Source organism: Chinchilla lanigera, unplaced genomic scaffold, assembly GCF_000276665.1.
Source record: "Chinchilla lanigera isolate Chin_1 unplaced genomic scaffold, ChiLan1.0 scaffold00034, whole genome shotgun sequence".
Classification (NCBI taxonomy): Eukaryota; Metazoa; Chordata; class Mammalia; order Rodentia; family Chinchillidae; genus Chinchilla; species Chinchilla lanigera.
In genome coordinates, this window is record NW_004955435.1 from 20344234 (window position 1) to 20357893 (window position 13660).

General features: G+C 41.9%; 1 long non-coding RNA gene across 1 annotated transcript in view; it reads left to right on the plus strand.

The window, feature by feature from the left end:
• LOC106149005 overlaps positions 1-13660 on the plus strand; it is a 79012-nt gene that overhangs the window by 14677 nt on the left and 50675 nt on the right. The window contains exon 2 of the long non-coding RNA XR_001234873.1: positions 1377-1469. This is a non-coding gene — a long non-coding RNA (uncharacterized LOC106149005). The remainder of the gene's footprint in view (positions 1-1376; positions 1470-13660) is intronic.

The window sequence follows — 13660 nt, forward strand, 5'->3', positions numbered from 1 at the left end:
CAGTTCCTTCATTATTATTGTCATTTCATTTTTTGGCTGAGAGATTATTTCTGATCTCATCTCTTCTATGGCCTTATGGAGTTGTTTCTTTACTTCCATTGCAATCATTTCAGCTAATTCAGGCATATGTTTACCAAGTTCTCCATGTCATTGTGTCCTGGACTTGTTCTGAGTGGGGTGGAGTTCTGGGATTGTGTTTTAGTCCTTCATTTTGTCATGTTTGCTACTGGATGCAGAAAGCTCAGTTTCCCTCTTCAGTAGCTGCACAGCAAAGGCCGCTAGTGTCCCTAGTTTTCCTATTGGTCAGGTTTGTCCCTGAATGACCTTGGAGAAGCACTACTTAGTCTCGGGTTTTCCGGCAGTTGTTGATTTGCATCTAGTTATCCCCAATCTCAGACATGGGCATTGGTGTCAGCTGATGGCCAACCGCCTGATCCAGCATCCCCTTGCAGTTCAGGGCATCTCCACAGCCCAGACTCAGGTTGCACTGGTATGACAATTCTGGTCCGGTGGACCTATGTCTCCAGGGAGTTCAGGGTACGGGGAAAACCTAGACACAAACTGCAGGGTCGACAGTTTGTGAACCACCTGATTCTGTGTCTCCAGTCAGTTCAGGACACATACAGGAACCAGATGCAGGCCAGCTGGGTAGCAATCACAGACTCCCCATGCCTGCGAACCCCTAGGGGTTCCAGGTGAAAATAAAGCATGGACTCAAACTGTGGGACCAGTAACTCTTGGAGCACTCGCTCACTCGGTGCAGGGTGTGCAGGGCAGGGCTACACGAGCTCTCCCCAGCCAGAGAAGTCCCTGGGGCTTCTGAGTGAAGACCTCCTGTTTGCCACAAATGCAGGGAGGGCATAGACTCAGTCTGTAATGGTGGCAGAGTCCTGGGTCACCCACTCTGCCCTCAGGAAGTAGATGGGAAATACCTGGCTCTCTCTGCAAGTTTCAGCTGGGAACCATTGCGGTGAGAGTAAAGCACAGACTTGAACCACGGGACCAGCAGCTCTTGGAGCACTTGCTCCCTCAGCACAGGGCATGTGGGTGCAGGGAGAGGCTACATGCCCCACCCCCAGCCAGAGAAGTCCCTAGGGTTTCTGAGTGAGGGCCTCCTATCTGCTGTGGGTGCCCAGAGGGCAGAGACTCAGTCTGTAATGACGGTGGGGTCCTGGGTCACCTGCTCTGCCCTCAGAAAGTAGATGGGAAATACCTGGCTCCATGAGTTTCAGCTGGGAACCATGGCAGGCTGAGTAAAGCACAGACTCGAATCGCTGGGCCAGCAGCTCTTGGAGCACTCGCTCACTCCAGAAGGCATATATTTCTAAAGCTATAAGAGGCCTTATACATTTAATCATGATCTTTCACTCTCCTAGGCAAAACTCAGTGTTGTAGATGAAGGGTGACTCATCAGCTTGGATCTTGGAATAAAGTTGATGTGGAATGGAGCTTATCTGGCATCATAATAGGTAAGTAGCATGAGTTAGGAAAAAAAAACTTGCTAGTTAAAAGCCACAGAGGTTTAGGGGTTGTTTATTATTGGGCATAATTTTGTCTATACTGATAAATACAACAACAAACCAAGTAAAAAAGAATTATGATTTAGTTAAGGTTATACATATAGGATAGGCATGCAGCTCAGTAATACAGTGTTTGTCTACCATACATGAGATTGGGTTCAGTCTTCACCACTGAAGGAAAAAAATAAACATCAAAATGTAGAGTAAATGAAGAATAAATTTCAAGTCAGTCAAAGTTTACTAGTAATAAATTAAGCCATGAAAATACTATATAAAAATAGTAATTGTCTTCATAAACTTAGAATGGGAAAAGGCTTTCTAAATATAACTCAAATTAAGAATCTATGAAAGCAGAGATTGACAAATTCTATCATATAGAATTTCTAGACAAAAACTGCCTAGAAAAATTAATAAGAAGAAAAAGAACTTGGGCTAGGTGTGTAACATATAGGTATAGCATTTTACTAGCATGTGTAACCCCTAGGTTCAATCCCCACCACAGCAATAAGGACATATATAAATAACCAACCAACTTCATAACTGTGGAAGGTTCTTTAAAAAGTTGCATTCTCTTCCCTATTTATATTCCTAGACATTGCCTTTTCTTCTCGACTACAGTCTTAGCTTATTCAGTTTGGCAATTGGAAAAACAAAAAAATGATATGAGTAGAGGCTTAAAAAAAGTTGGGCATTAGTGCTTGCTGTCTAGCTGCTTTTTGGTTTTGTTTTATTTTATTTGTTTAACTTGTCTGCTGACCACCCTGAGAAGGATTCTGAGTTAGCTTATTGGAGGAGGAGTGACACATGACTACTTGCTTCCCTAACTGTGTTAGTAAACAGTTCACATTTTATTGTTATGAACAAATACTTGAGTAAAACAACTTAAAGGAAGAAAGATTTATTTTGTCCTACAGTTTCAGAGGTTTCAGTCCACAGTGGGCCTGGTCTATTGCTTTAGGCCTGCAGTGAGGCAGAAATATGGTGGTACAAGGGTATGGCAAAGGAATGGTGCTCACCTTATGGCAGCCAGGAAGCAAAGGAAACAGGCACCAAGGAAGAGGCTGGGAGCCACATGTCCTCCTCAAATTCATAACCCCATGATCTACTCCCTTCAGCTGTGCCCACCTCCTGTTTCCATCACTTCCAAATAGTACCATCAAAGTATGATCTTGTCCATGGGTTAATCCCCATGTTATAGTCTAAACTAAAATATCCCCCAAGAGACTCCTGTGTTTAGAGTATGATTGGATCATGGTAGCACTGTACTCACCAGCAGATTCTCCCATTGATGAGGTCACTAGCTAAATTGGCTGTTAGGAGTGTGGCCTGATTGGAGAGACATTTCCCTTCTCCTCCCCACTGCTCCCGCTCTATGGCTGTCACGGGTTGAGGGTCTTTCTTCCACTGTGGCTTCCACCGTGCTGAGGCAGCCCACTGTGGACCAAAACCATGATCCAAAATAAACCTCTTCCCTTCTAAGTTGTGAGTGTCCTGTATTTTTGTCCGAGACTAAGATGACTTGATAAAGTTAGATCCCTCATGATCCGGTTACTCTACCAAAGCCCACAAGCAACCAAGACTTTAGCACAGGGGTTTTGGGGGACATTTCAAATTCAAACCATAACAGTGAGATCAGCAATCACTGGATGACTTTAAATGTATAAGTAAGCCCTGCTGACACCTCGTGGGACAGAGATGACTCACCTCAGCCAGCCCAAACCGTAATGTCATGAGAAAATAAATTATTATTATTATTTCAAGACAATAACATTTGGAGCCAGGTGTGGTGGTGCACACCTGTAATCCCAGCACTTGGGAGGCTGCAGCAGGAGGATCGTTGTGAGTTCAAGACCAGCCTGGGCTACAAAGTGAGCTCAAAGCCAGCCTGAACTGCATAGTGAGACACTGTCTCAAAAACACACACAAAAAAAGACAATAACATTTGGGATGACTGATTATACAGAAAAAAAAATATCTAATGCTATAAGCGAAACAAAAAAGAAAAACCAAATTGAGAAAGTATTTTCAGCTCATGCCACAAGGGATATAATTCTAATATAAAAATTTCCTTATGTAAATTTCCTTATCATAAAATATAAAAGACCAACAATCCAGTAGAAGAAGTAGCAGTCAATACGAACATGCTATATGTTACAGAGAAAATACAAATAGCTTGTTATACAAAAGCATGTTTGATCTCATTCATAATAACATAAGTTGAAATTAAAACTATATTGAGATTCTATATTAACTTATCAGATTGGCACACATGCCATGTTGGCAAAGCTTTGGGGAAACAGATATTCTCATAGACTGCAATTGGAAGTGTAACCTGATAGCGATCAATTCAATAATAGTTATGATAATTAAAAACACATAAATTGTTTAAGGAGGCTGGGGATTTAGCTCAGTGGCAAAAGTGCCTGCCTGGCAAGCGCAAGGTCGTGAGTTCGGTTCCCGGTACCGGAGAAAAACCAAAAAAAAAAAAAAAAAAAAACATAAATTGTTTAACCCAGTAATTGTATTTCCAAGAGTTTATCTTATGAATATACTACACAACAAAATGATATATGCACAAGGTGATTTACTGAGGTATTGTTTCTAACAGCAAAGGACTGGTAACAATCTACATGTCCATAAAGAAGAGACAAAGAAGTGAATTGTAGCCATGTATATAATAGTATATTATGAAACTATGAAAAAGAATAAAGAAGCTAATGTATGATATGAAAAACCAACCAAGATATGTTTTAAAATGAAGTAAGTTGCAGAAGTTTATACACATTTGAATTTGCTCCTAATGTCAGTAATATGGAGAAGCTCAAAATATAGTTGTCATACACTTGGAAAAATTCATTTGCCCTATATATACCTTATTTCCTTAAATGATATTTCCATCCTTATGGTCAGAAACTTCTTTATTCATCTTTTCAAATGAGAAAAATTGTGCAAAAATCTTAGTCAAAGTTGATGCATAGAAAAGACTCATCATACAGTGATTTTCTTGGGTTCCCTCACAGCATTTCATACGATGCCTTAGCCTTGTACCTGTTCAACAAATGACTGCCATGGAAAACGAGGTTTTGAGGACTCGGGGAGTAGCCCTATAGTAGAGTACTTGTCTAGCATGTTGGAACAGTAGCTTGGCAGCCTTATTTGGTGAAGCAGAATCTACTGCCCTAAACATTTATGAAATATTACAAAAGGTGGACAAATGCTGAAATCCTCTTTTACTGTTTCCACAGTTCCTGAATTGGTAACATTGTATGAATCTTTGGTTAACTTGAGCACTTTCTGTGATTTTCTCTGTCTCCTCTTCTGTCTCCCAATGGTTCATCACAGCTTTTACCCCAAGTTTTCCCCATAATGCCTTTTCCCCCTTACCACACCATTCCATAACTCTACTTCCCCCAAACCAAAACCGAAACAAAATCAAGCTCTCTAGCATCTCAACCTCTTGACATATTCTGAGTTCCAGAGCTTCCTGAGAAGGGGTTGTTAGTATAATCAGGGTCTAATGGGAAAGAGGTTGATAGCAGTTGGTTCTATGGGCTCTGCTTCTAGCTACACCTACAGGAGTTTAAGCAGAGATGGAAAGAGGGAATGTGTGAGAAGAACTGGCATTTTGCTACCCAAGCAGCACCAAAGTTTCCTTAACATGTTCCTGGGATGCAGGGAAGAATGAGGATCATTAACTAGCAGTGGGCCAGAGTGGGCTAAGAACACTCTGAAATACCTCTCAGGCTCTCTGATGGCATCCTTGCATTCGTATCTGTTACCCACACATCATTAGCCACAGAGATAGCATAAATGAGATCACATACCTGTAAAAACCCTCCAATAGTTTTGCATTGCAGCTAGACTATCATGGCTTGTGAGAGTTGCATTCACCGGGTTCCTGCCCACTAAGTCATTCACTGGGGCATCTTATTTCCTCATACCTAGAGAAGGGGAAATGGTTGATTTTAGGATGAAATGAGACAATATGTGTCACCCACAACCACACATACCATCATTATCACCACTCTCAGGACATATGTAGGTTGAAGTTGAATATTAAAAAAAATGATTAAATAGAGCATGTTTTTAGCCATGTGGAGAATGATAGGAATAAGTAACCAGCACTTGAGAAAGAAACAAGTTTCTGGCCTCACTAATCCACTATTCAATAAAAGTTGAACATGAAGTGAATGACAGGCGAGATGAAAACTCAGAATAGTGATAGTGACTCTAGCCTCCAAAATGCGAGCCATAGGGAGCGGCTGGGCAGAGATGTTTAGGAAAACAAAAACATTTCTACTGTCAGTGTCCCTTAAGATCCATCACACAATCACAATAGTTGGGTAGCTTTTCTGCCTGGTCTAATACTAGCTGGACTTAACTATTTGTAATGATATTTGAAAGTGAATGTAATACTACAGTTTTATTCTTCCCAAGTTTCACCTTGAAACTGGACATTATAGAAGACCTTCACAGTCAGGATATTAGGCATCAACAAAATGTCCATATACACTTGGTTCCTTTCAGAACTTATAGGCTGAACTTGAACTACTTGAATTCTCATAATCATCAGTAGAAGATTCAAGTAGGTCTGCTTGCAGCAGAGACTTGTAATCATGTGGTCTACTATTCAGAAACATGAATCCTTTTGTCATTAGTTAAAAGTCATCATATTTAGAATAAATAATAAAGATTTACTTGCTTGAAGCTTCTCCAGGCATGACATCATGCTTTGTGTAATTCTATATATAGCCCTTCTGTAATGCTATTGAACAATGTCATTTCTTATCATGGTTCTGATTCCAGAATGACACTGCAGTGACCATTGTTGACACTCAGTCTTCATCTCAGTCCCTTCTGGTCTCAAGGTAACCCACACATTCCAAGCTAAAGTCTGAGGTTTCCCTTGAACGGTTAAAGGGATGTAGGCCCTTAAGAAATTCTGGGGCCACTTGCAATACAGGACGGGGAGAGACTGTTTTAGAAGACTATCAGGAAGTCATTATTTAGTTTGATTAGGTTAGGGAAACAAATTAATTAAAACATAGAGTCAAATTGAAGCTGCAAGAGGAAACCATGCTTTCAAGTAACAACTGTACTTGTCACTCTCTGAAATTGCAGCCTTAGAGTATTTTCTTTTTTCCATCAGAGCCAAGGTTGGTGACCTCTGCCAGGGCCTTGTAAATCATTCTCTTGCCCCAACAATAAAGCTCATAGTTTATTCTTGGTTTGCCATTCATGAGCTACAAGAAAACAGACACCAATCTAACTCAGCTGCTGGCATTCTTTTTTGCAGTGGCTACAATTAGATGAGAGCTGACACTGACCCAGCAAATGTGCTGGCTGGTGGCTCTTGTTGCTTTCAATTAAAGAGAGAGGATACCAGGCGTCATATAGGGAGCCCTTGCTGAAGAGTTAGAAGGTCATTTTAGGAATGCAGAGGCTGTGCATTTATTATTGGACTTCACCTCTGACATTTATCTGCTGAGTAACTTTGATGAAGTCTCGTTACATTCCTGTGCCTCAGTTTCTTCATTTGTAAGGTTCTAGTAGCGATAAGCTTTACACCTGCTTATTTGATCCTGGACTTTTAAAATCAGACTCAGCTACCAACCCTTTGATTTCTTATCAAAAGGATATAGCTTTTTCTATATATATTACACTCCATTTCCCAAGTACAATGGACTCTTTCATGGTTTGGATGAATGAATTTACTGGCTCATTACAGTTTTAAAAGTAGAACAAGTCACATAGAACTTCTGCAAATTACCCCCTGAGGCTAACAGAGTTAACAGGCAAAGAGGCAGCACTTTCCTCTGTCAGGGTTTGACTTGAAGTGCAGGTTGTATGGCATTTGAGAGATTCATGTCCAAAGAAGCTTCCAATTTTTAAGTATTAGAGAACAGAGAGGATTATTGGCCCCATGGCTTGGAATTTCCTACATTTGAGCCATCTGAGCCATCAACTACCTCTTACCCTGCCAGTTGCCTTCCCTCCTCCCTTGCCCAGGAAAGTTTTAGCCCTCTTTGAAGGCATTGGAAGCCTCTTCCATGTTGGCTTCTTCAATCCTCTTCCCTCATTTCTTGAGCTGGAAGGGCCCCCCTTCCTCTTTCCTCTCTAAGCTCTCATTTGTGCTATACATGTAAACTGTTATGTGCTGCTTTGTACCATGGACATCTGTGCTGTGTTTTACTCTCTTTCTTTGTGTCAAGGTACCTTCTTTGTAATGTTATATTCTTTATAGAACCCAGCACAGAGCTTTTCTTTTTTGTTGTTATTCTTTTCTGGTACTGGAAATTGAACTCACGACCTTGCACTTGCCAGGCAGGCGCTGTGCCACTGAGCTAAATCTCCAGCCCCCCACAGTGCTTTTCTTATAGCAGGCAATGGATGATGAGCAAATGGAAGACACTGAGTATTAGGATGGACCTGACTCTGCTTTATTTCGTTGTCTTTTTGAGACAGGGTCTCACTATGCAGTTCAGGCTGAAACTGAGCTCATTCTGTAGCTCAGACTGGCCTTGAACTTGCAACGATCCTCCTGCCTCAGCCTCCCGAGTGCTAGGATTACAGGCATGTGCCACCATGCCTGGTCCCTCTGCTTTATTTCTTGCAAATCATGAAATTCATCCCATTTGTTCTGTTTTTGGATCTCAACAAGTTCATTTGTTCAACCACCTAATTGGACACTTTGTTGAGCACTATCATATGCTACCTTAGATTTTCCATTCACTAATGAAACAGAATTAATTAGTTAAAACCCGCAGGCCCTGACTACAGGAAAAAGACCTTTTCTGAGATTATGGAGTTAAAAATTAAATTAAACCATTTGCTGCATCTCAAAGAAAAAAAGGAAAAAGAGGCCCATTCTTCCTGAGAGTTCTGACTTGGCAACCTCTGTATTGGGGATTGAAACTACCTCAAACGTGATGGAAAAATACCAATAAATAAAAATGACATGGATGGTCTAGTCAGGAAAAGAGGAGAGTGATTCACCAGTCAAATGAAGCTTGAAAGGTCAAGCTAGCTGAGATCTAAGAATTTGGTTTGGCAAAATGGAGGTCACTGGTGATCGCAAAGTTGTGGTTACACTAGAGTGGTAGAGGTAAAAGTGCAATTCCCACTGATCAAGAGAGACTGTAACAGAAGATGCCCTCCAGCCAGTATACTTCAGTTTGTTAGTTGTCCAGGTAATGGTTCCAGTTATAGTTCCTGTTACTTTTGTTTCTTAGAAATGACTGGTCACTGTGATGCATAGCTGGTCATTATGATGCATAACGTAAGAACCAATGCAAATTGACAAGCCATTCCGCCCTGTACTTCCTGCTTGCTTACCCCATATAAGACCACCAGAGATCAGGGCCTAATATTTTGGGAATGACCCTGATCAGGACCTGTTGACATAAATAAATCTGCCTCCAAATCCTGGGTGCCATTTTGGTGTTTCTGCTTGCTATTGCATCTTGTGCACTGGCTGGGAATACCAAAGGGGCTGACCTCTTTGGTTACTGGTCATAGCCCACATGTATGGAGCAAGGACCTCACCAGGTCCTGACAGGAAGGTGCACACTTGGGATTTCCTCCCCTTGGTGGTCTGGAGGAGGTTTCTAGCTCCTTGCTTGAGAGGCTCACATCAGATCCCAACAGAAGGAGAATGCAGTTTGTCTCTCTGTCTCTTATCCTCTAAGGAGGATGCAATCTTTCTGTCTGTTTTTCTGTCTGTCCTGATTCTGGTAAGACCCTTGGTAGCACCCCAGTTTGTCTGTCTGTCAGTTCTGCTCAGTTCAAGCAGCAGAAGAGCTTGATCAACTCTTGTTAGTTAAGGCCACCCTCAAGGGAGGAGGGGTTGGAATTTTAACCTCTGAGTGCCTACTGAATGAACATGTGAGAGAGTAGAATAGACAGCATAAGCAATAGGCTGCTCTGTCTGTTCCCCAGACCGGGAAGCACTGGTTACAGTGGCTGATTGTGCCCTCACTTGCAGTTCCTTTGTGATCAACACATGGCATAATGGAGGCCTCACACCATCCTTAGCGAAGTTTCACCTAAGTCTCCATGAGGGCCATGGCCAGGTGCGCATCTGAATGGTTTCTTTCTGAGGGGTAGCCACCCCTTGTTGCATCATTGTTCAAGGACACACAACACACATGGAGGAAGTCAGAGATGGAAATTAATTAGTCAAAACCCACAGTCCCTGACTGAAGGAAAAAGGGTTTTTACAGAGTTAAAAATGAAACTAAATTACTCCCTGCATCTGAAAGAAAATAAAAGGAAAAAGAAGTCCATTCTTCCTGAGAATTCTGCCTTGGCACCCTCATTGGCACCTGCTCTTGCTACCAACACCTGTAGTTTCACCTCCTGCTCCTAATTTGTCTACTTCCAGCCAATTGAACTGGTTCTAGCTAACCAATATCTGTATTCATCCATAGATGCCCTACCCTGAACCTTTTGCTTCACAGCTATGCTTATCCTGGTCAGATGGTATCATTTAATGTCCACTTGAAATGACTGTCACCAATTTCTTCTAAGTTCTACATTTTGACTGAGGAAAAACTGGACTCTTAGCCCTAATAAATGAATTGCCATGGTCATTCCCAAAGGTTGCCCCACCATAAAATCAGTCAAGCATTTCTCAAAGACATCAAAGGAGAACAAAAAGCCCATCAACCACTGTTAGCACAAACCTGATTTTAAAACAGCATCTGATGTCTATAAAAAATCCAGTCTGATAGACAACCATACCTTATGCCTATGAGTTATAGGGGTTATGGATACAAAACATAAATGCCCTGCTTATCTTTGAGATGCCAAAAAACCTGACTATCCAGACCCACCTCAATTTAATCCTCTCCTCATCCTGTCAGGCCTGGATGGATAGGATAGACTAAGCTCTATCAAATTGAGGCCCTAAGAGCCCATGGTCATTGCAAAAGCTAGGAGAAAACCTGTGACTTTTCTGGTAGGCAATGGAATGGAACTTTCTGCCTTCAAAAGTCCCCTCTGTCAAAAAATTACTATCACTGGGGCAACTAGGACTCTCGCTTTTCACATCTGCCAGGCATGAACTTGCAGTCTGGGAGGACATCTCATCAAACATAAATTTCTGTCACTAAACCAGCCAGCCTCCCTCTCACTTAATCTACACTTTCCCTGAGAGGAAGATGATACCTGCATGAACCTGAGACAGATAACCACAATCCTGAAATTCTGAAAACTCTACTCCCAGAAGAATAAGCCAAAGACTCACTTCTAGGCCTGGCCATCAACCATGCTGCCTCATTGTGACCCCCAATTGCTGTCAGATGTCATGGGAAGCACAAACTGGCATCCAACCAGCACATAGTAGTTCAAGATCCTGATGGACTGCTAATCACCTTAAACTCTGCAGTTTCTGATCTGTAGACCCTTTTTGGACTGTTAAATTGAGATGCCACTTGGTTTGCATGTCTAGATTTAAAAGATGCCTTCCTTGGTTTGCAAGTTGTTCCCATAAGATCCTTCAACTGGGAAAATCCTGAGATAAGACCAACTCACCTGTACTCAATTGCCATAAGGGTTTAAAAACTCTCCCACTATTTTGGGGAGGCTCCAACAACAGATTTGGTCAAGCCATTAGCACATTTTCTTCAAGACAGCCTGTTTCTCTGTCCCTCCTTCTTGCTGTCATGGTCTCCTGAGAAAAAATAACAACTGTAAAACTGTTGAAATACACCTTTCCTGCCTGTAAAACCAGTTCAAGACCTCTGAGCTGCCAATGCCACCATGATTGCCCCCTGTATACATTATCTCAGGTTTCTGTCACCCACAGCCTGCTGGTACCCCTGCCTCGGCCTAAAGAATGCCTTCTGCCTTTGACTGGCACCTGTCAATCAGCCCCTCTTTACAATTGACCTGGACTCACCTCCCGGAGGTTCAAATACTTGTTTCCTTTAAAAAACAAAACAAAACAAACAAACAAACAAAAACAGGAATCTGCTGGAGCTGGGCAGAATCCCAGACATCTTCAGGAAGCCTGGTGAGGCTTGGCAGTGCCTGCCTGAACAGCATGCAATGCATGTGAAACCTTGGGCACCCTCTAGGGCATTGGTGGTGGCTACCTGTCACATCCATAGTGTGTCTGCCAGGGCTGGGTTGAATGCCAGACACCTTTAGGAACCTTGGTGAGCCACTCTGGTGCTTCCCCCACTAGCGTGTGAGGCACATGGATCCCTGGACAACTTCTGGGACCTTGGTGGTCACTGCCAGAACAACTCACACCCCCCTTGGGAGCTCAGCTGAAACCTGGACAGAGTCAGCAGCCTTGGAGAGTCCACCTCACCCCTCCCCTTCCAGTGTCGGAAACAATCTCTGTCCTGGGCAATACCTGAAGCCTCACTGAGCATGATCTGCACCACCCCCTACTCTTGTGGAAGCTGGGCTGAAGCCTAGACAGTCTCAGAAACACCAGTGAGCCTCCCCAGCCCTTCCCACACACCCCTGGGAGCCAACTGAATGCAAGAAAGTTCGGGAGCATCTGGACGCCACCTTACCATCACTCACCAGCACAGGAGCTGCACTGAGTGCTGGGGGTCCTCAGAATCTCACCCTGTCACTCATACACAGTCAGGAGAGTGAGGCTGCACTCCAGGGAGTCTCTGGATTTTCAAAAATGATAAAATGAAGGAGCAAAATGCAATCCCAGACCTCCATGCCACCCAGAACAAGTCCAGCAGGCATCAACACAGAAGAGCCTGGAAATCATACACCTGAATTTCTGAAATGATAGCAACTGAAGTAAAGAAACTACTTCATCAGGCCACAGGAGACATCAGATCAGAAATAATGTCTCAGGTGAAAAAAGAAATGATGACAATAAAGAAAGAAATGTTTACCATATCCAAAGATGGCATTGACAAGAAAATAGAAGAGCATAGACAACTCATGGAAACCTTCAGTGAACAATATAGAAAAGAACTAGAAGGTATGAAGCAGATGCAAACAGATATCCAGGAAATTAAAAATTCCATTGAAAGCTGGCAAAACTGCCTGATCGAAGCTGAAGATAGACTTTCAGATCTTGAAGACAGCATTGCCACTAATGAACGTGAAAGGAGGGATCTCTTAAAAACAACAAGGAATCAGGAAATAACAATTCAACAACTACGAGATGAAGCAAAGAAAAACAATGTCAGATTAATAGGTATCAATGAAACAGCAGATGTCAACACAAATGACATAAAAAGACTGCTTGCAGAAATAATAGCAGAAATTTCTATTGCAGAAATAGAAATAATAGAAAATTTCCCAAGCATGGAAAAAGAATCAGACATTCAGATAAGTGAAGCACATAGAACTCCAGTTAATCATAACCGAAATAAATCTACACCCAGCTATATAGTGATCAAGATCCCAGAAACTCAGCAAAAGCTCAGAATATTAAAAGCTGTTAGATCACCTATAAAGGTAAGCCTATCAGAATCACAGCAGACTTCTCAACACAAACCACCAAGGCAAGAAGAACTTGGAGTGAAGTACCTCGGGTACTGAAAGAAAACAACTTCCAACCCAGATTCATGTACCCTGCAAAGCTATCTTTCAAATTTAATGGAGAAATAAAATATTTTCATGATAAAGAACAACTGAAGAAATTCATGAGCACCAAACCAATCCTACAAAGAGTACTAAAAGATGGTCTAGAAAGAGATAAAACAGACTAAAACTTCAAGAACAACAATAGAAAGAAACCACCAAGCAGAGCAAGCAATTAAACAGAGGGAAAAAGGAGGATCCAACAGTAGGAAAATAGCATGACAAAGATAAGCCAGTGCATATCAGTTATAACCATCAATGTAAATGGTCTCAGTGCACCAACCAAAAGAAGCAGACTAGCAGAGTGGATCAGGAAACAAAATCCAACTATATGCTGTATACAAGAAACACATTTAACTCAAAGGAAATTCATAGACTGAAAATTAAAGGATGGAAAACAATACTCCATGCAACAGGAACCCAGAAAAAGCAGATATAGCTATTCTGTTTGAAGACAACGTGAACTTCAAACTAAGAACAATCAAAAGAGATAAAGAAGGTCACTACATACTTGTGAGGGGGAAATTTTAAGAGGAAGAGATAACAATCGTAAACATCTATGCACCATATAT